Source organism: Anopheles funestus, chromosome 2RL, assembly GCF_943734845.2.
Source record: "Anopheles funestus chromosome 2RL, idAnoFuneDA-416_04, whole genome shotgun sequence".
Taxonomy (NCBI): domain Eukaryota; kingdom Metazoa; phylum Arthropoda; class Insecta; order Diptera; family Culicidae; genus Anopheles; species Anopheles funestus.
The window spans coordinates 38560497-38582921 of NC_064598.1; the positions used below are offsets into that span (position 1 = coordinate 38560497).

General features: G+C 43.7%; 1 protein-coding gene across 12 annotated transcripts in view; it reads right to left on the reverse strand.

Annotated features, from left to right (window-relative positions):
* Positions 1 to 22425, reverse strand: part of LOC125761903 (uncharacterized transmembrane protein DDB_G0289901) — a 275515-nt gene that overhangs the window by 104380 nt on the left and 148710 nt on the right. For all 12 annotated transcript variants that reach the window (XM_049423482.1, XM_049423473.1, XM_049423483.1 and 9 more), the window contains one exon: positions 5445 to 5564. The gene's annotated coding sequence lies outside the window, so the exon portion shown is untranslated. The remainder of the gene's footprint in view (positions 1 to 5444; positions 5565 to 22425) is intronic.

The window sequence follows — 22425 nt, forward strand, 5'->3', positions numbered from 1 at the left end:
TATCTTGGAGCACGTGTGCGCGCACAGAACTCTCAACGTGCCACTTTTTCACATTTTACGAAATCTCAACTAGCTTTCGCGTTGCAACCAACTTCGGCGGGAAAGGGGTGAGCTACACAAGCAGTATGATAATAGTATTCCCATCAAACGGTTCATCACGATTTATTGGAAGGCTCTACTATTATCCCGTGCTCTCGATTGGCGAAGAAAGACACGAACAAAAGAGATCCCCAAATGTATGAATGAAAACCAAAACTACGTGATGTTGCGTTGCTTTTTTTATTCACGATTTACGGCACTGGATCCCTGAACTTTCAAGACATTTGAGGGTATAAGCTAGTCAGGATTGCTATTTATTCAGCGCATGTGTCTAATGGTTTCGCACAAGAAGTGCCCATTGTCCAGAACCGCCCAATCTACATCCGAAAAGGGGAAGGCAAAATGCATGCTTTGAAGGAGATTATTTTTCGAACAAACAATATAATCCACCTTATCCGCAAGCTTCCGAACAAAACAACCAAAAGTTCCTCGGTTGTGCACAGAATGGTTCGATTATTTGCTTTCTGCATTTTGAAGTTTAGCTTCGGTGAAGTTTAGCTGACTTTTCGCACCACCACAACAAGCTTCAGACACCTACCAAACGTACCGAGGGCTAGTAGCATACTAAGGATCCTGATCGGAAGAAACGGAACCGCGAGAAGAATAACCTCGGAGCGAAATTCTGAGCTCGCTTCCGGGTCGCCGAACACATAACTCCTCGCGTGCCCTAAGGCAGACCCATTCAAGGCGAGCCAACTTTGGAGGTAGCGCGGGAACGCAGCCGAAAAAGTTTCAACCTCACAACAAAAGTCGAACACGCTATGCTTGAGGAATTTTAAAACATTCTATGCTGCGTTCGATTTATGTTTTCTTGGAACCGGCAAAAGCGCGCGCGCGTGCCCAACGAGCTGGAAAACGCAGCGAAGAACTTTCGAACGGTTTTTCCCCGAGTCGAATGTTTCGCCCGTGCTGGCTTCAATCGAACTGTCTCTTTAAATTTACCTTCCGGACCGTGTGCCGTCATCTTTGTACAGCATCGTCGGCAAGGATCTGGTCGGCAGGGTGAGAGTTTTCCGCGCGAATAGAGAATCGGATCGGCGGGAAGACGAATTGCTTTTCCTTCCAGCCGATTTCTTTCCATTGGTTAGCGCTTGGATGGAAAGTTTTTCACTAGGTTGGAAATTCGAATCGGGAAAAATGGAAAGGAAAAAAAACCGCACTCGACACGGGGCACGGGGAGAAGGTGGGTTTAGTTTAACAGAGAGAAAGAACGTGTTTGCATTATTGATTGGTTGTTTCGCGTTTCCGTTTGCTTTTAGCCAAAGGCGGGAAACGTTGGGATGGGTATGAATTTTCCGCGCATTCCACGAGACCTTAGGTGCAAGTTGCTCTCTCCTTGTCAAGCTCCCACCGGAAAGCACGCAAGTGGTTCATCATGTCAGGAAAAGGCATGGTTTGCGTTCGTTTCAACACACGAAACGGTACCACGAGAGTGGGAAAATACACTTATCTACCCGTAATCAAAACGATGCTTATGATGATAATGATTATGATGATGATCATCATCGGCATTGCACCAATGCCACCCAGAAACACACGTTGGGAAGCTTCATCATTATTCCGATTATTGTTATGATGATCAATGCTATCACATTGCGGCAAAAAGAGATTCGTGAAAATGGTTCCTCTCCCATACCCGCTTTTCCACACATTGGATTGAATTTTCCGGCTTCTCTATTCGTGTTTGGGGTAGCAATCTGAATGAAATTTTGGTACGGTTTGGCTATTGGGGGTGAAACGAAGCGGTACACATCTGATTCACCTGTTTCAAGGACTATTGATGATTGAATTACGAAAATATACACGAACGATTGCTATTTGTATTGCCCAAACAGAAGACTTAAAACAGCACCAAACGATAGGTAAAATTTCCACCAAACTGCGCGTTACCTGTGTCTGCACTCAAGTGGATGGAAATTGTTTTCTTTTCTGGGAAACAATACAAACGCGTGTGCGTCTCAATCAGGGTTTATTTTTAACTGAGAGCGAATCTATGAAGCACCATACTTATTACTTGGGATTTCCCCAATTTCAATCCTTTTTGGTCTAATTTTGCACATTGATATTGAGCTTCCCCAATTTAGGGCAGACAGAAGACGTGCAACGCCATATCAAGGTAGCCGATATCATGTGCCTCCAGAAAAAATATAACCTTGTACATGTGAGTTTTAATTCTTGGAAATCGACATCAACCATGGTTTTATCTGGAGAATGAGACAAGACAGACCACATGCCACTCGTTCTAGAGATTTTTGTGATACACACGAGGCACTACAGGAGCACTGCTGATCTAAACAATCACTGTAGCAACGCACTCCAATATAGCCAGGCATGCAAGCAGATGTAGAAATCAACATACACACATGCACAGCCGACCCAAAAATTCGCATTAAAATCCATTGTAGCCGACGATTTTCCAAGAAGGTATGCCTGTTTTTCTGACCTAACGAACATTGTGTGTTGACGGTATATTGGAATATCATCCACTAACAGTGAGAGGAGTTTAGGAACCAATATTCAGTTTAAAAAAACGGAGAAGAATTGTATTCTTGGAAGAATCTCCGGAACAACGGAATAGCGGTCCGGATGTCGGAAGAGGACCCTTCCTGTTCAAGGGCGAAAGAAGAAACAAGAATGACGCATAGGAATTATCTTGCTGTTGCAGATGACTGAACGCGTAAAATGTAACCGTCCACTTGAAATTTGCTTGGGGTGTTTGGATTTTACGTACTATACCAGAATCCGCATTAAGTTTTTTGAGATTGTTTATTATGTTTCTATCGTCTTTTTGTGTAAGTTTGGTAAAATACACATGTTTAAGCAGCATGCAAAGAAGTTAATAATTGAAAATTAATTTTTGTAAAACAAATATTTTAAATCAATTAGACGATAACAACTTTCCGTTCCGAAGCAACAATACGGAACATTGGAGATAGTATACTCCATTTTGTTGGACGTCTCCTAAACGGCACCACATAAATCAGTGTCCGAAGGAATTAATGGAGACCTTTCTCCTTGACATTACGATGACTTTTGTAATGTGCCGACGGCCCTGACTGTGTCGCAAAGGCAGTTCCAGGGTGCCCTTTCTTCTTCCAAACACGAGGATCGTTATTAAACTTTCGACCAAGAGAGCTACCTTTGCTCTGCATCTTTTCATCAATTACTCGGAACGAACCCAAACGACAAGACCAGCCCTGGTCAATATGCCGCCGCAGGCTGGCTCCATTTAACTCTGTCAACCGAAAGCGCTACTATCTCTACAGAACCATTCAAAGGATGCATCGTTTCTCAAAAGGATATTCGAACCAAACAATCGAGAACGTGCTCTCTTTCTATCTCTCGGTGCTACCTTTTGCCGAAACTCCATACTGAAGCCTTATATTTTTAAAAGGCCACAAAGCAGTAGGGAAGTTTAAATGATAAAAAAGAGAACGACAGCAAACTTAAATGGGCAGGGAAAAGATTCAACAAAAAAATACCAGGCCCGTTTGTGTACTTTCTTTTCTGCTCGATCTGGTCCATTTCATCTCGAATCGGGTTCGATTTCTTCGTTACAAAACGATATTCGGGACAAAGTACCAAAAAATAAAATGAAAAAAGGAAGAAAAAAAAACACGTCCACTACCTTCCGCTAAACCATTTCCAATTCTAATAAGTCATTTCTTCATCGCCCTGGTAACGGGCGCACATTTTCAATATTTCCACCGGTATAAACACAGGATTTTTCCCACCCGCCCTGGCCTTTTACACCCTCTGCTGCACATTGTTGTCGCCTGCTGGGTTTTGGAAATTGGCCCTAAAATTGGCATTAATTAAATTGCCGAAAAGCCCTTTTAGCAACGCACCCGTTCAGGATCGTTTCTGCAGCAAACCAAATCCCTGGAAATGTACCCGAATACCTTAAAAAGGACAGAAGGTCCGGGCGCAAAGAGTACCGGTAGTTGAACACTGAACAACAACAAAAAATGCGAGCACACACACACACACACACACACACACACACACCAACTGCTCTTGTGAACTGTCAACCTCGGGTGGGGACTAAAGCGAGCGAGATAAAATGAATATTCATGATCGAATTTACTTCTCTCCCACCCAGTGTGCGTTTTCAAGAGTTCAAGCGGTCGCTGTAAATGGGGAGTTGTCCGAGTAGTTTGTAGTTAACTGCTCGACCTGTACGTATCTGGGCTTTTTTGTTTTCTTGTAGTTTCGACCACTCAACGACATTCTAACACGCTTTTCGATTGATCGGAGAGTTCAGAGTCTTCAGAGCCACTTCAACGGTAAGGCTCCAGCAACAAAAAAAAACGTAGACAACGCAAAGAGAGAAAGATTTTTGATGAACTTGACCTGTTAAGTTGTCAACCTGCGGTACAACACACTCTGTCAACAGAAACTCCCGCTGGGCTGTCCTGGCAAGCCAAGTTGACTGGTTGCAGCATAGCACATGGGTCTCGAAAGTTTTTGGTGGAACGGGAGTGAAAAAAAGAAGCAGAACACCTCAGATTCATTCGTTACCATCGAAATGAAGCAATTGTAGACATTGGTACCATCACATCACAGGGAACACAAACTCTTCACAACAAACTGTCGAACAAGTAATTTATACAATTATATCCAACCCAACATAACCGGTTATCTGACACGGGATTGTCAGATGGTCGACGTGTGGAAGCAGGTTTTCTTAAAGCCAAGTAATGAACGCTCTTCTTAAAATGATCGATCGATCGTAAGGTGAACGTGAAAGCATTCCAGAATTTAGTAATTTAATGTTCTGCTTTCCTTGCTTTCCGTGGTAGACTTTGGACGTTAAAATTTGAACGTTAAAATCTGTCCACTTGTACAGAGAAGAATTGATGAAAAACATAAACCTATTTACCAAATTCTTCAGGAGATCTTATAGTTTTCTTGATGTTTTCAGCTAGTTTCGTGTGGAAACTAAGAGTTTAAACCGTTACCCAACAGCATTCCTCACAACAATGAATAGCCCAATGGATGATGCAAAATTAACATGCGTATTGTTTGATTAATCAAATCCTAACCTGCTTCTTTAGCCTTATTTTGGGGCTCCATCACCTAATTTGCTACCGAAGAAACATCCCAAAGAAGCCAAATGCAATCAGCAAAACAAATGCTTCACATGGCGATCTAGAGAGCAAGTACCGTAAAGTCTCGGTTGCTCACCTTCTCAAAACTTGCCGATCACCAAGCAAATGACCATCTTCTTCACCCGGACCGACGGCACCCACTTTATTCGTGATCGGATGGAGGATATTGTGCGGCACAAGAAGATGATATTGGTATATTGGTACCCATAATTAGCCCCGCGCATTACTACTCACTTTGCTTCTTCACTGCTTCACTCCCTAGTCCGGATGTATCTGAGGCCCGTAGTACGCGCTTCGGTTCGTCGTATTGATGTCGAATCCGGCCCGTTTGCTTGCTATCCTATGATGCTGCTCCTGTGCGGAATATAAGAGAGAGAAGAAAAAAAACAGAGAAATAATTAGACGAAAAATGTTGCCACCCATTAGAAATCTTGTTGCTCACTCGAATTGATGAGGATCCGTTTCCTCGTTTATGCTAATGCAAACTGTTCAACCGGCATATACATACATACACAAGTACCGTTCGTATGAGATGGAGACGATCCGAAACTAAGCAGAGAAAAAAGGTGTCGACAAGGGATACCTTCTCCTTCCCAGAGCATACTCCCTCCTTCAACAACAACAACAACAAAAAACCCACCCTGCCGTTGCCCTACACTCGTCACACATACTCGGAAATGATCGGAAAATGTAAGACACTCCAAGGTGCTATTTTAGAGGAGCCGAGAACACAGAACACAGCCAACGATACTACTTTGTACTCATATAAAAATGGACTGCGGCTGCGGTATTTTCAGTCGAACCAAAACGTCCAGGAAAAAGGGCCCCTATGCGGGTATTATTGGCTAATCACACGCCTGGGAGAACTTTTTAGTGGGGGTTGGGGCCTATCCCCCCTTTGGGCTCCTTTCAAGTTGCGAGGCTTATTTTTGCTTTCAGGTCGTCAATTTTGAAATCCATTAGCATTATGCAGAGAAAAGCATCCCGAACAGTGACTTCCAAAAAAAAAAGAAAGGAAGGAGAGTAAAGGGCAATTAATTTACACCTAAATACGAATAGAGTGAGGAAATCTTTCCTGTGTGCCGGAACGCCGTTGGTTGTTAGGAAGTTAAATAGTAATAAATAAATAGTGGAAGCATACCCACAAAAAGCAACCCAACGCGAAACCGAGTTCACCTTCAACATACACAGGAAAAAAAACCTCCACACTGATGAAGTGTCTTTTTCCCGTGTTGTACGGGCAAAGAGGAAAATCCGCATGTTGATTCTTTTACCACGTGCGCGTGGCTAGTGCTCTTTTCACTTTTCCCAAGTGGTGTGGACGGTAATAATTTCTGTATATATTTTATATCATTTTTCTTACACCCACAATCGCCACGAGCAAAGCGAAGCACACCGAGGAGGTTTGTCCAAATAAAATTAGACGTACGTCAGAAGGAATTTAAAAAAGATTTAAAAAAGAGACAGCAAAACGAAATTCCCTCGGTTTGGGGCAAATAATCGGCTATAAATAAAAAAATAATAAATTCCATTGCACCACACCACGTTCAACTTCCCAGCTTGGTAAAGTCTATCCAGCAATTCTGGTCGTGCTGTGTCGCTCACTGAAGAGTAGAAGAGGAAAAAAGAAACCCTGCACCAAAATACAATGGAAAAGTCAAGATTACTTCTCCCATTGCGGCCAACCAACAGCACACACTAAGAATCCGCGCGCGCGTCCGTCTGCGAGATATTTATGCGCGTCGCCTAATTATCACACTTATTTATTTGTTTTCCGATTCGACCGCATCGAGCTGCCAACTTTGTGTCCCTCTCCCCCACACGGCGCAGGAAATGCTCTGCCTTGTGCATCCCTCTTTTTGCCATGTGATTTAAACATTTTTATAGCTGTTTGTGCCGTTTTATGCCGCGTGGGCCATCCAGAAGCCAAACGAAAAACGGGCGAGGGGAGGTGCATGCATTCTTGTATGCAACTCTCGAATCAAGAAGGCAAACGAATAAAAATCAGCTGCAGAAGAGAGCATCAACCTCATGGAAGGGTTTTATAGTACTAAAGGGGAGCTAGGGTGAGGCACATGAGGGGTGAGATAATTCTCCTTCAAATGGCACACACACGCTTTGGAGAGCAGGTAAATTATAGCGCATTGTAAGCTGACTATCTTGAAAACCCAACTCAACTTCTTGTGGGTCACACTGTGTATACACACTTGTATGCTCCCAGGGGACGATATCTCGTTATGCTCGATGCGTTTTCTCAGCTCCAATTTAATGGGCCGTTTGGCTTGAAGTTGATCACAAAAACATACACACACATGCACGATATAACAAAACAAATAAAACAACCATGGAGAAGCATACCGAATTATTCGCAGCGATAGCGCACACTATAAAATGCACACGCTGTTACACGCGGGGGGTTGGTTTATGGTTAGCTTCTTGAACGTAACGGTGTAGAGAGCTGATGGAGGTCGTGAATCATGGGCCAAAAACTTTACCTTTCCCTAAAGTCCATCTCACATTCAGAGCACTCCCCCCTTCGAAAAAGGGCATAGACTAGGGGTGGAAAGTGTACGAAGGGATGCAATCTGCAAGGCCGTAATTGCTAACCTTCATGCTTTCGCCCCGATGTGCGCACACCTTTATCTTGACCCATCACCAACCGACCAACCACCAAGAGGAGAAAAGGTACAGATAATTTATGGAAATTCTGCACACTCCAGTTAGTGCGCGGATACAAAAAACGCAGAGCTTCAAGATGCCCTCCTTCACACACTGCGTAGGCCGGGTGGGCGGATGGGTGAAACGGGAGAGATGGGCCGAAGCTTTAAAGCGGCCTCTGCGAGCCTTCCTTTCAGTTTCATTTTCGCGCATGGTAATAAATTTCTCTTTCCTGAATGCCGCAACGAAAAGGGCCTCTCGCCGTGGCCAGCTACTTTATTTCGCGCCTTACAACCCTCTGTAACTAAATGTGGGCTAACCTAACCTTAACATTTCATAGAAAGCGATACCAATTTCGGATACCTCACCAACGCTTGGAAGACTTCAAACGATTATAGAGTTGCGCCCGCGCACTCAGGAAAAGAAGAATCGAAATTTAAGATCGATGCCCGTTCATCAGCCATCAAATAAGTGCCGAAAATGCGCGAAAGAACAACGCAGGTAAATTATTTGTTGCAAAGAAGAAGAAAAAAACTCACTGGAACTAAAACGAAAAAAAAGACTAAACATTTCTAAAATCTCAATCCGCAACACTTTTCACTGAATGTACAACGGAATTTTCCATTTCAATTTCGATTTCCCTGAAATGACTTTTGGAAAATTGATTGAAACAGACGGCTCTCGGTTGTACTGAAATCATTTGAAAAAGGAAAAAAAGCCCGCTAAGGTACTTCCCATCTCTCATCACTGAAGTTACAGCCTTTTTCTTATGGCCTCACCACAGGAATGATGATCCACCCTGCTGTGTCCTTTACAAAAAAAAGTTGATTCTGCCGCCGCGACAAAGCTTCCGGGCGGGGATGATGTAGGGAAGCGATAAAAAGAAATGAGAGTTGTCAATCGAAATCTGCTTCGAAACGGGCAAATCCAAAGCGCCTACACGGGGGCCCCGTTACGTTATGAATAATTTAAAACTAATTAACATTGATGCTATTTCTTTTTGCCTGCCCGAAGAATTCGAACCGCTGATGACTTTCTTTTCTAGCAGTAAACTCCCGCGTAGAGATTGCGTTATAATTTTTTTTCGCTCAATCCCATTTCTTTCAAGATGACCTCAACTTCGAAAAGCAATTCCATTTTTCTGGCGAGACTGCCATAAAGGCGCCTTCATTTCTCTGCTGCAATAAAACTAGGCCCTATCGAAGGCAAATGGCTTCCGTCAAGGGAGAACCGCGGTCAACAGTGCGATAATAAACCATAAATCTATCCCGGATGTTGTTTACCAGGCTCCAGCGGTGGCTTTTCCATCTATTTTATCCGGCGACTATCAATAAACAAATATACGACCCCGAAAACGTTGCAACTGCATCGACGTGAAAATACGTGAGAAACCTTTTTCTTATCGTGAAAGGGCCTTCTCCTGTGTGCATAGACAGATTATTTGCCGACATATGTGAGATTACGCGCTCAAGAATGATATCCCGAAAAGTAGCCTAACAAATTGGACACATTCCTGTTGGAAATGGCCACGTCATATACTCGTCCAATCGTTTTCAACGCCGATAACATCACGTACCAGAGCGGAGCCTAACTAACACCCAATACATATCGCACTGCGGCATGCGGCCATGGGCATTCATTTTTCTTTTCCCGGTTCTGTAACTTCCAAATAACCCAAAAAGGAGATATATCCTTGGAATCGATTGGAAATGTAGTGAAGGAAATCGGAACCCAAGAAAGACAAAAAAACAGAAGACCATTGAAGTTGATTTCTGTTGGTCACACAGCATGAGAAAGAGAAGTGATCATGATGATGATGATGATGTTTGAAATTGATCACTCAATAACTTCTGCCAGGAACAAGCCATACACAGATTACAATTTTTCAAACAAACTCCGCTCGTTTCACTCCATTCCTTTTGTGGTTTCTTGTCCCTCTTCTACGCAAGGTCCATTTAGAATTCCGACGAATCCTGGCAGGAAAACGTGTTCACGATCCAACAAAATTCGTAACCATCATGCAGAAGGGAATTTATTCAGGCACAGCAGTGCCCACAAGAAAAGAACGTTAATAAGCCAAAAGAAAGAAGAAATAATAAAAAGGATCTTCCCAAAAAGCATAAAAAAAAGAAAAAGGATTCCCACTTTTACCAAGGATTCTTCCGAGATGAGGTGAAAGAAGGGAAGAAAAAAATTATCCTCCTTCTCAGCGGGAGATTTCTATGTTCCTACTGACACAAAGTAAGGCCTGGCCCAGCATAAGATCGGCCCAAGGTTCACGTCACGTCCGCGCGTACGTGTTTCCATCGCAGTCAGCTACAAACACTGGCAATATGGTCGACCATCGGAGGTTTGTTTCCCCGTACATCCCGGCAAAACATATGTCGTCCCTTTTTGATGGACTCGAATTCGAATTGTTGAAAGAATTAGCAGGCGGCCTCGGGCAAAAGGACCCGATTCTGGGGGACAAATGTTTCGCATTGCAAACACACATGCCCAGTACACACACACACACACACACACGCATGGCATCAATTCGGTTTGACAAAGGCACAGGATAAGTAAACCATTTTCCACCTCTAATACCTTAATGAAATGTACTTTGGATTTTGTGTGTGCCACTGCGAAAGGACACGAACGGCCTAAAAAAAAGGGAACCCGGCGACGTGGCGGTGCATGAAATAGGTAAGGTACGTGGTGCGACACAATGGACAGTTTGGGTCTGTGTCTGTGCATGTGCCTAGGCCGCTTTTAGGCGACTTCTTGCTCTGTGCCCGCGTCCATTTCGTCGTCGATCGTTGAGTAATTCATCTTCCATTTGGGACGAGATTCGAAAAAGGAAAGAACGGGAAAAAAAGAAAATACAACCGATAAACCTATTTGAGGAAGCTAATTTCCTACAGCGGATTACAAGCACGGCTACTTCCACGCAGGGCATAAACAACTGGGCTGAGAATTCGATGGTAAATGGCAATTCAGGGCTTTACTTTCATGTGCCGGGAACAACCCGGGCGTTCCGGAACCACACCGGGGAAGAGCTCTGCGTGCACAATCACTTCGATCGGCATTATGAGGGATGAAAAGTGGCATGCGAAAGGGCGGAGATTAGCAATAAAAGCAAAACCACCGATCCAAAGAACACGCACGCCACACGTACACGTTACTTAGCCGAAGCAATCACAATTCGCACCCGGAACAGCATGTGTGTGTATTTGTCCTTAATTTCCAAACGGAAAGAGGATTTATTTGTCCTTCCAACAGACGCCGGAGCAGATTGATGTAATGATACCAAAGTGTCTTAATTCAAAGGAATAACACCCTCTCCTCCCCCTTCTTCCGAGAGTCTGTGCGAACGTGTTTGGTGGGGCGACTATTGGCAAATGTCTTACTTTGCGTCGAAATCCTGTTTCCCTCTATGTTAGACCTAGACACGATCAAGAAGCAGTTAGCAGACGAAGAACGGAGAAACGAATGCCAGAAATCATGAAAACATGACTAAGCCAGTATGTGGTCTGGTCTAATAACGCGCGCGGCTCCATCGACGATCTCAATCAAGTTAAAAGCGAAATATAAATTACACCGGCCCACCTACCTCTCAACAGGCCCAGGGGGGAGGGGGCTGGGCTGTGTACAGAGAGCGCCAAATGTGCTGCCACATACGGACCCACACATACGCAACTAGCCCGTGGGACAGCAAAGGCGGTAGGGATGCCGCCGCTCTCCGATGTATTACAAATCGCCCATTTGATCCAACCGAATCTACCGAAACCATTCAACAGTAAAGACGAGAAGAAACAGACCTGAAGGCGTCATGTACACAACCGAGAGACACACGCGCGAAACATTTTGCCAGGGTTCCGATTCCGACGACTTTCGTCTACACTTCTGGGGCCTAACGGCTAATAACGACGATTACAATTGATTCTCGCATTGCGAAAGGAAATGTATCTCCGGCCCTTTTGCAGTTACTTTGGGGAGGATACACCTAACTGTCTAGATCGTATACGATTGAGAAAGAGAAGGCGAGGGATCATCACACTTCGGAGAGTGGGGAGATGTTGGCTGCATCTTTATGGTGCACTCGAACGAATGAAATGACCTCCAAACGGATCACGACGCGCGCGCTGGGGCCCATTTCCGTCCACCGTACAAATGATCGACGTGCTGATGATGATGCTTCCTCGGTAGGGCGACGCCGCGGTAACTACTGCGCGGTGTGCCTGGAGGCTATTTTGTATATCTGGGGGGGTACATTGGGTGGATTTTAAGGGCGTGGAACGGAAGTCACGCTAATGGAAGATGCGAACATTATTCGCCACTTCACCGCGCTCCCCCGTGGAAAAAAAGCTTTCGTCTGCATATCATATTCATTGAATGTATTTTGCTAGGAGTATTGGAGATGTTGCTACACTTGTAGGTTATTCCACGAAGGTCTCCAGGAATGCCAGGAAGTGAACGAAATGTTCGGTATTCGAACATTATTATTACAGGGTTTTCCAGCCCAGTTCAAATATATAATGGGAGGTTTCAAATTCGTAAAACGCAAAGTGAAAGAAGCACGACAGTATTCAAGTCTGGAAAGCCAATTCAAAGTAGTAAGATAGCACCTTAAAATCGTAACACCAAATCTCAAATTCAGCAGTTGTTTACCTCTACTGACGTTTTGGCGGTTCTTCGAAACTATGGGATAGAGGTAGCGATAGTTACGTCAAAATATTTGTTGTATATTAATTATGATAACTCTAACAACAAAATATGCATTTTTGTATGCCTATAGTACATCAGTATTTTCCAAAAAATATTAAAATAACAATGACAGTTACAACAGTACAGAATAGGGCAAAACTGAATGGAAATTAATAAATATTTTTAGATTTTTTAATTAAGCACTTGAAATTTATTTTAAAAAAATATGTTGACTTAATTATCGCTACCTCTATCCCATAGTTTCGAAGAACCGCCAAAACGTCAGTAGGGATAAACAACTGCTGAATTTGAGATTTGGTGTTACGATTTTGAGGTGCTATCTTACTACTTTGAATTGGCTTTCCAGACTTGAATACTGTCGTGCTTCTTTCACTTTGCGTTTTACGAATTTGAAACCTCTCATTATATATTTGAGCTGGGCTGGAAAACCCTGTAAGGCGTAAATTCATTCTGTTCCTATTGCATTTACCGGAAGGTGTAAACTGAGCAGTTAGGCTCAGAAAAATATCTCTGAACTAATAATAATTAATCTAGGACATGATATATTAATATATGATAATATTAGTCAAACACCTCTTCAAAACTTTAAATAGTTTAATCCAGACGATATTCGAAATAAAGAAGTTTGCCGACCACTGAATTATATCCACGCTTCAAAAGGATCTCTTCAAAAGGCATACCAAAAAAGGATGAAACAAAACGCAAACATAATTGTAGACAAATTATACCACCTTCAGCGGTCTTCTTGTGCATGCTCTATTAAAACCCCCTTTTTTGCGCTCCCCTAACCAATGTACCATAAAGCGTTGGATTTTTTGTTAATAGCAAAAGCACTCTCGAGACTCGTTACACTTGATCGACAAAAAAATAGAAGCACGAAACCTACTGCTTGTATTGTTTTTGCAACTCGTTTGCGTGCTGGAGAAGGGAATTTGTTGTTGAGTGATCAGTTTGATCGCATGCTATTAAACGAAATGATGCCCGTCAAAATAATGGACGCTAGCATGCAAGAGATCCATATTTAATATTGACAAATCGTGATCTCTATACAGTTCCGTGGTATTATATTTACAAAAAAAGAAAAATTGTTACCCCGCGAATTGTTCTGCTAAGGGATGAACGTTCGTTGCGTACAGAATGGCCAATAACAAAAAATGGCCACCAGTTCAAGTGAAGTGTAAGAAAATTATATCGTTAACCATGGACGCAAAAACAAAAGCAACCTTTCAGTGCAAACATAATAGGACGGAAGAAAAAAAAAACTTTACATCTAATAAGACAGAACGAACACGAGATCAAAGCGTTCCAGGAAAGCTTGTGCTGCCATGAATGAAACGAACGAAACAAGATAGCGAACATGGGGCTAAAGAAAAAAAAAAGCTACACTATATAACAACCACATCTGATAGATCAGCGCGTCCGATTAGTGTGCCCGATACTCACACGGGACACATCATCATGACGAGCGCACTACGCGCGCGCCTGCCCAACCCAAAAGGAAGCCTCCGAAGATGAAGAAATTAAATTCCCGATTCCCGGACATTGGGCGGTCGGCGGCAACAAGCGATCCGCGATCATTCCTTTATTGTCCACAGCGTTTCCCATGGTCACGAGTTCCTCTCCGGCTGAAAGTTCCGCGCGCGTTTGTTGACGGATGAAGAGAAGCACACATACTAAGAAGGGAAAAAACCTCCCTTCAGGGAAAAAAGCAATTTTTCAGCTCACACCAACTGATTGGCGTTTGGTGACTTGAGTATTTTTTCATCTGGCCAGTGATTTTTCTCACCCTTGTCCCTGGTTTTACACTGCCTTTGCTTGCCGGTGTGTACGGAGAAACAGTGATCAGCAATCGGTCAAACTGCCATACCCACCCGGTTGTCTCGCCACTGATTCCGGCGAAAGAAAAGTCAATCAGAGCGCACGCACCACAACGAGACACAACAGTGGCTCTGTAGTATCAACCGGTCAGTTATATGCATTGGTGGTGGGTTTTTTCGGAACCCGGTTTCAGAACCCATTCGCGGCATTGGGTGACGTTTAAAGGCCATTGGCCTATATTTCCAGCCAAAAACAATCAATTAATGGGCAATTTTCCCACCTGAAACTCATCGTAACAGACACCGGACAAACCTAGAAGTGAAGTAAACGACCTCCGCCGGTTTCCCTATCGCTCCTCCGGTAGTGTCAGAAGTTGCTGGAATTTTTAATTACTTCATCGGTGTCACCCAATGTGGAAGCCCCTTCGGTGGAACGAAGTGCGTAGAGCGGTTTTAATTATGTGACACCGAAAAAGGGTGGAAAGTTACGACCGCGCTCAACAAGTCAAAGTCGACAAGTCAAATGGAGTTAAAAGCTAAAATAAAAAAAAGCCACGGAATACAAACAGATTTCAAATTAAATTCCAAACCCTTTTTGGAAACGGATAACACAGTACACAGTGCTTCGGGGTCAGAATAGCGCCGAGTGCCCTACGGCGATGATCAAATGTCGGTGAAATTACTTCTCCACCTGGAAAAGGCTCTCAAAACATCAAACAAATCGGTTCCCGTTACCTCTCTCGCCCTATTCTTCATCTATAACAAGCCGATAATGGAGCCTAAATCGTGCCCAAGAATAAATATTTGCATACCCTACACAGAGGGCTATCACCTCTCGCACCTCCGCGGTGTCGCAGGTGTTCACATCCATATCTTCAACGAACTCTCGAAGGGCGTGGAAACTTACTCGAACACGAAATCATCTTCAAAACAGGCCGCCCTTATGTCTTATGATCGACGACGACGGTACCTCGTGTGTTCTTCTCCCGGATGCGACCAGCCCCTTGCATATGTTTGGTGTGAGCAAACAGGGTCCCGGAACAATGCAATCCCTTCACTCGTATCGCGCACAGCATAAAGAAGACGCAGGAGGACTGAGATGGCTTGGTCTGTCGTCAATCGGTGTCTTTGTTCCGGGGATGTAGCTCATCTCGCACCTTGACATGATGCGCACTAGGTCAAGAGAACTCTCGAGTCGCTACACCTGAAGAACTATGCTCTTGGAGGATGCGGTCAGTCGATGAATCAACATCAGGACAAAAAAGACCCAAGCAATCCGAGGACTGATGTGTCACAGACAGGTAAATCTCGACACAATCACTCGCTTATACGAGACATACTGCAAGTGAGCTTTTCCCTATGTCTATACAGCGGTTTTGGAAAACAACAAACGATTCCATTGAGCAAAGCTCATCCAACTCTCTTTACAGTTCTAATGCTCGGCACACAAAACAACAACGAATGAAGCACATAATGCTTGTTTAATGCTTATTTCGGTACCTTCCTTATTACCGTCTATCAATTACGGTGTTCTGCATATGGATGGAAAGCGGTATGTTACAGCTTCTTCCCGCTTAGTTAACACCAATATACCAGTAGGTTGTTGACCTGCGCAACAAACCATGTGAAAAGAAGCGTCCTCCAATTACTGGGTCCTAGTGTTACGCATTGATGAAGCAAACATAACAGTACACCCGCTCTTCCATAGAGTACGCTGTAGTTTTGTAGCGACCAAACAGGGTAGAAATATTGGCACTCAATTAAAATTATCGTCCATTCAGCGGAAACGAGCATTGCAACAAAATACACCTTCCCATGTACCATGCCGGTAGTCTTCATTCCTCTTAACATTATTATCATCACCCTCGGAGGTAGCAAAAACCACAACGCCAGGTCATGTTTGTGTTTGTCTAACCAACAAGAACTAATCAATCAACGCAAATCACCAGAGGATTCCATCATTTATAACCATAACTACCACGCGCTGAAGTGGTATCCAGCTATCTCTATCGAAAAGAAGCTTCAATTCTCCCGTAAAGCCCTGCGCTCCACATGGGTGTGGATACACATTGCAGTAGATGGAAAGAGTCGCAAATGTTTCAGCCTGTCACACGGAAAACAAACAAGCTTATCCGTCATTTTTTCACACCAAACATGTCGTCCTTATATTCCATGAAGTTCCGCGATGATGGCAATTGATCCTGGGAGTGAAACAACAGCAATAAAAATCCCTAGCAATATGTGGCACCCATCAAACTGATGATACTACCACGGTTTTCTAGTTACGATCAATATTCATATACCAGACACATTTACACGTTACCCAGACTGGCCACGCTGGAATAACAAACCGAGCGTGGCCTCGCCACCATTAAATGGACATTTTCTCCCTAGACGCTCGTTCCATGGTTCCATCAGACGCTGCAACACATAGCGTTTCGCAGTCTCGCAGGATTTTTGTTGTTGGAGCGCGAAAAACTTTTCCAACGTTTATCCCATTTGCCTTCCCGCTATAACCTGCCCCGCCTGTTATACCCTCTTTTGATTGTACTCAGCCCGGTGGATCGATGGTTCCCTCGAGGATCTTAGACTGGTAGACAACTTCGCACACTTCATCGTATGAGAGAAAGAGAGAGTCCATAGAATGGAGGATGTTGGTAGTTGGTTAGCTAATATTATTACTCTATTCAAAGAAAAAACAGACATTTTGAAACAATCTCTAAACGAAGTAAACATCATTAAATGTATGCAAGAATTTGTTTTCCCGTTCAGACGAGACGTTTAGAAAAGTGTCCTACGAATATTTAATGTCGTCTTTTGCATTGAAAAAGTACCTTCAAAAAACCTGTGTTTCTCTTCCAATTCTTCAAAGCTTCAAGGTTTCAAGAAATTTTCCCTACCCCAGGTCCTTACTGCCAAACGCACAAACCGCAAAAAAACCGTTCCAACTGACTGATTTCACAGTAGCGTCCGCTAGCACCGCTTTTGAAGGCCGCTTGTTGCGCTTTGATGTACGAGACCGCATCGTCCTTTGATTTGTACAAACCGATTCGATTCGATTCGTCTCGATTGCGGTGTATAAAAATCGCTCAACAATCGCAAACCGGGAAAGTGTTCGTGTTGGTGCGGGTGCTTTCGCGGCGATGCTTCACTCTCTGGCAGGGCATAGCAACTTACCGCTTGACTGAACTTTTTACTCACCAAAAATACAGATATACCCAAACAAAAACACCCAAAACGGAAGATGGTCAGTGGTAACGCTCAAATAACAAATTCAACAACAAAAAAATCAATCGAAATTGTACAGCAACAAGTTCTGTGATCCTTTCCGGATACTTTCTCGCTCCGTTTCTGGTGGACAATGGGTCCAAAAGCAGCAACAAACAGCAAGCCTCCCACCGCTTAAAAAAGTAGAACCGCACACTCTGACAGATGTTTTATCCGATTCGTTTGCTGCCAGCTTCCGTTACATGTAAAGAGGTCCTTCCCAGCGGGAGGCGGCCTACCACCATTTGCTTCACGTTTGAATCAACTGGTCTGTTGGCAACAACAACAACAACAACGAAAACAGGGGGAGAAAAAAATCTCACTGAAAACAACCACCACAAAACACGTTTAACTTTTTCCAAGCTTCGGGACATTCCGGTACGAAGGTGCGCGCCATGAAGGTCGGAAAACCGGAAGCTTTCTTACCTCTCACAAACATCACTAGCATCTGTGTGCGGGAGTGCCAACAACGTGGTACCATGGGCATACTCAAGGAGATTCGTAAACGAACGAGCAAATAACTAGTCTAACCTCCACAACAGTCCTCTCTCGCCCCATGAAATCGGCCAATGTCCGGAGAAAGTTCACAAGAAAGTTTCCCATCTCATCCCTCACTTTCGTTGGGCCGTTGGCGGGAAGAGAAAAGATGGTGAGGGGGAGGAGGGAGGAGGGATAAGATATGGAGAAAAAGCTGCTTTATAACCTTCAACCCTCGCCTAGACGAGCGGAGAGGAGTCCGCACTCGTAAAGGGTACAACATTTTTCCGTTTGAATGGAAAACAAATTGAAAACGTCAAAGTTTTGTACGGTGAAAGATCTCTCCGGTGGCTTCGGGATATTACCTTCTTCTGTCGGCCAGCTTTTCCATATGCCTTGTGTTCCATACCCCCACTTGCTTGCCACCGTACCATAAAATAGCACGTGTACCGAAAGGATTTGCCAACAACTTTAACCTGCACTCCCGTTCCACGCTTCCTCATCATATCCTCTTCAAAATTATTCCATGCCTCTTGAGGCAAACGTTAGAATACTTACGTAAATACGATGCGTATTTAAAGCGAACAATCTAGGATGGAATGCAATCAGTGAAAATGCTTGCGTGATTGTATTGGTGTTGATGACTGCGGTAAGCGACAATAGTTAGTCCCCAGGAACTTGCCTGGTGGAAGAATTAGTGGGAAAACTTGCTTCCCTCGTCCAACAGCCCTAGAGTCGGGTCGGATGGAAAATAAAGGTGATTTCCCAAGGTGCGGTACTTTGCATTATCATAAAGCAGAATGCAAAAATCAATACTTTTAAAGCCCTTTTAACTCTCTGCGCGTATACGGGTGTGGTACATGTAGACATCATACTACCGCCCGCTTGTAAAGGGCAATCGTTCTAACTCGTAGAGTAGTTGCACTCTCAGGCCGGCCAATTCCAACTCGTTCACTTGGCAAAAGAAGGAAGAAAAAAAACACAGTGTTACTGTTTGCAAAACCAAATGGTGATCTTGACGGTTGCACATGGTTCGAGGATTTGATCAAGGGCGTGGTGGTATACCACCTTCAAAACACACGCAAAGCGATAAACTCTATCCACCGCGCGCGCACCGCACACAAACGATGTTCTGCTCGTGAACGCAATAAGCGCGGAAAAGCCGCTGAGTTTTTCCGCGTACCAAGTGAACCTCATGATGCTGCCCACACAAAAGCTTTCGCCAAGTGCGGAGAAAAAGAAAGTAGAAAAAAAATACGCATCACACAACCGTGTAACAGCCACACACACTTTCCTTTCAACGGCGAGGAAAAACTCATCGCAATGGATCCTTTTTGCGTGTTTTTTTCTCTATTCTTCCTTTTCTCATGAATCAGTTTCTGCGGTTTAGCGTGGTGGTGGTGGTGGAAAAAAAAGAAAAGCGTCGCTTTTATTTTCATCTTTTTTTTGTTGTTGCTAATGCTGCGTTTTTTTTCTCCACACTTTATTTTTCTTCCACACACAACGGAGTAAGGATGTGGTCGCGGTCTCGTGGTTGACACGCTTGTTGAGATGGTTGCGTGTGTTTTCCCTACACATTTCCGGTCGAATAACACCCGAGAGAAACGGGTACGTTAAAGTGGGTAGTGCTGATGGGTGCCACTCACCATGTTTATATCGCTTCGTTCGAAACTAAGCTCGTCTACTCGGCGTACTCGCACCTTTGGAGGATATTGTTCTGCCTTAGCTATCATTTTATAACCGTCATATTGTGAAAGCAGGGAGAGGAAAATGTTGCAAAATTAACTTGGACTTGTTTTTTCATTTACACGGATATTGTACGTTTAGAAATATTATAGTATAATTTTGAAACAATTATTGAGCAGTAATTGGGAATTGAAATACATGCATTTCGCTAATCCAAAAGATTTCAATGCTTTACATTATAAAATGTCATTTGTTGCACACACCTGCATCAATTTTAGAGATTGCAATTCTGGGCAATTCAATAACATTTTTGAGCCGGTGGTTGTCCGAGTGCTTTCATCAACATAGAAAGCATCAATATATCATCACAGCCGACAAGTAGAACCCAACCACCAGATGGGACAAAATCGATGCCAAAAGTTTCGAAAACGGGTACACACATTCGAATAGTAGTATATCCGAATGCTAATCCTGTTTTATACATCCCTTTTCCCACTGTTAGACTCGATCTGCATTTAGAATTCGTTACCAAAAACCGTCCGAGTGAATGAACACCAAGGTTTTGTGGCGTTGTGTTACCAGAGTTCGATTCTGATCGATTTTTCTCGAAAAGGAGCAACAAGCTCCTTTGTGTTTTTGTCACTATCGATAAAACATGCATAAAACATGCGACCAGAGGACACTCTATAAAACTTTCAACTAGACCCGCAAACCCGCAAAAAACCGCAAGCTTCCGAAACCGCAACATCCCGGGGAGTTGCCTCTCCGGCAAATAAGGTCACAAGACAGAAACAAAAAAAAAGGCAAAGATCTGTCTCAGGAAGGTGGTAGGTGTAATCTTTTACCAGTTTTACCAACAAACATGCCAGGCGGTTCATAAAACACCCCCATGAAAAAGGCGTCGTTCTTTAAAGTAGAACAAAACTTTTGCCGTAACTTGGTGTGTGACAGTGACCTCCCAGGGGGACGCCGTTTATACGTTTGTGTGTGTTAAATCGTGTTTTTGCTGAGTTGTTCTTCATTTTACATCTGAGGGCAAAATGCTTTAAAACTCGTTGAGTGATAGTGATGACGAGGCATAAAGTCAAAGTTCTCACTTTAAATTATCCTACCATGCGCACACACACACACATACCTACGAGAGGCTATTGAAAAGGACACTCCGGTACGAATTTTCATACTCATCCACCCAGCACACAGCAACGAATCTGCATTATCAACAAGCATGTGGAGTGACTCGTACCGGTTTTTTTTATCAATTTTCCAACACGCTGCAACCCTATCTGCGTCCCCACCACTCTCCCCCTTCATCACTTCCTCTGTGACTTGCTCCCCTTTTTCGCCGGTCGCCACTCTAATTAGTGCGGTTTTTAACTCTCACCCTCGGTGCCATGCAACCACCTTCATTCGCAATCTCATGTGCGCGATGATTTCACGAGCATATATATGTGTGTGTGGGTGTATATCTCGGTACGATATCAAATGGCAGAATGGACCAAAATTCTGGCCCGCAACTGAACCCAATCTCCCACTTCCCGGCCCTGGGAAGCAAAGCAGAAAAAGACATCGACCGAAGGTAATTTTGCAACCATTTAGAGAGAAGGCCGAGAGGCTAATGACAATGATGATGATAGTAGTTGAAAATGAAAAGAAAGGATGGATGGTGTGCCGAGTGTCCTGACCTGAAACTGGACCGGATGGCAGACCACACTCCAGCCCCCAACCTAAACTCCAGCCGTGTGGACCATCATTTCTTGTATCACTCGTCACGGCCAGTGATGCGCGGTGAGTGTGAGATGGGAGGAAAATATAGCGAGCGAGTTCGTTAGCTTATTTGCATTTTGCGACTGATGATGACGATGTGATGAGACAACCGTCAACCAGTATCACACACAGCCACACGCATTAGTCATCGGTACTGTACATTTTCTACGGTAGTAAATGTCCCTGACCAGAACCACCAGATACAGAGTAATGGATGCACAATGCACTACCTACCCCCGGGGAGGATCGGCGTATAAACACACACTCACTCAGAGGATGTCGTCTCTTTCTTTTTCTATGTTCTCGCTCACAGAATTCAACATTGCCAAGTGGGTTGATTGTGGAACGGATTAAATTAAACTCCAGCATAAAACCACCAGATTCATTATAATCGCAACCAGAATTTCTCCTACTGTTTGGTCTGCATTTACAAAATAATAAAATAAATTGTGTGCATCGAAACATTTCCCACGGGTATAGTCTTGTCTGCTAGACTAAGAGTGAGCTGGTGGCGGAGTTGAAGTTATTAATCCTTTCCGCATTTTCCGTAAGCCGTATAACACTTTTCCTATCAAAATGCACAATAAATAATACACCGATTCTCTCGTTTTCCAATTGATTTGCACCTGTTATGTTGTTATCGGATTCGGTTCCGCAAAAAAAATAATTCTGTTTACCGTTCACATTCGTTACATTACACGGTAAGCGTGTAACTCTGAATGAGCTCGAGAGTACGTTGATTAATTTTTACATAAAACCACAATCGAAACTCGAAATGATGCAAATAAATATTGACTTCATCGCGAACTGACCACAATGCTTTTGATTGTTTATTTTAG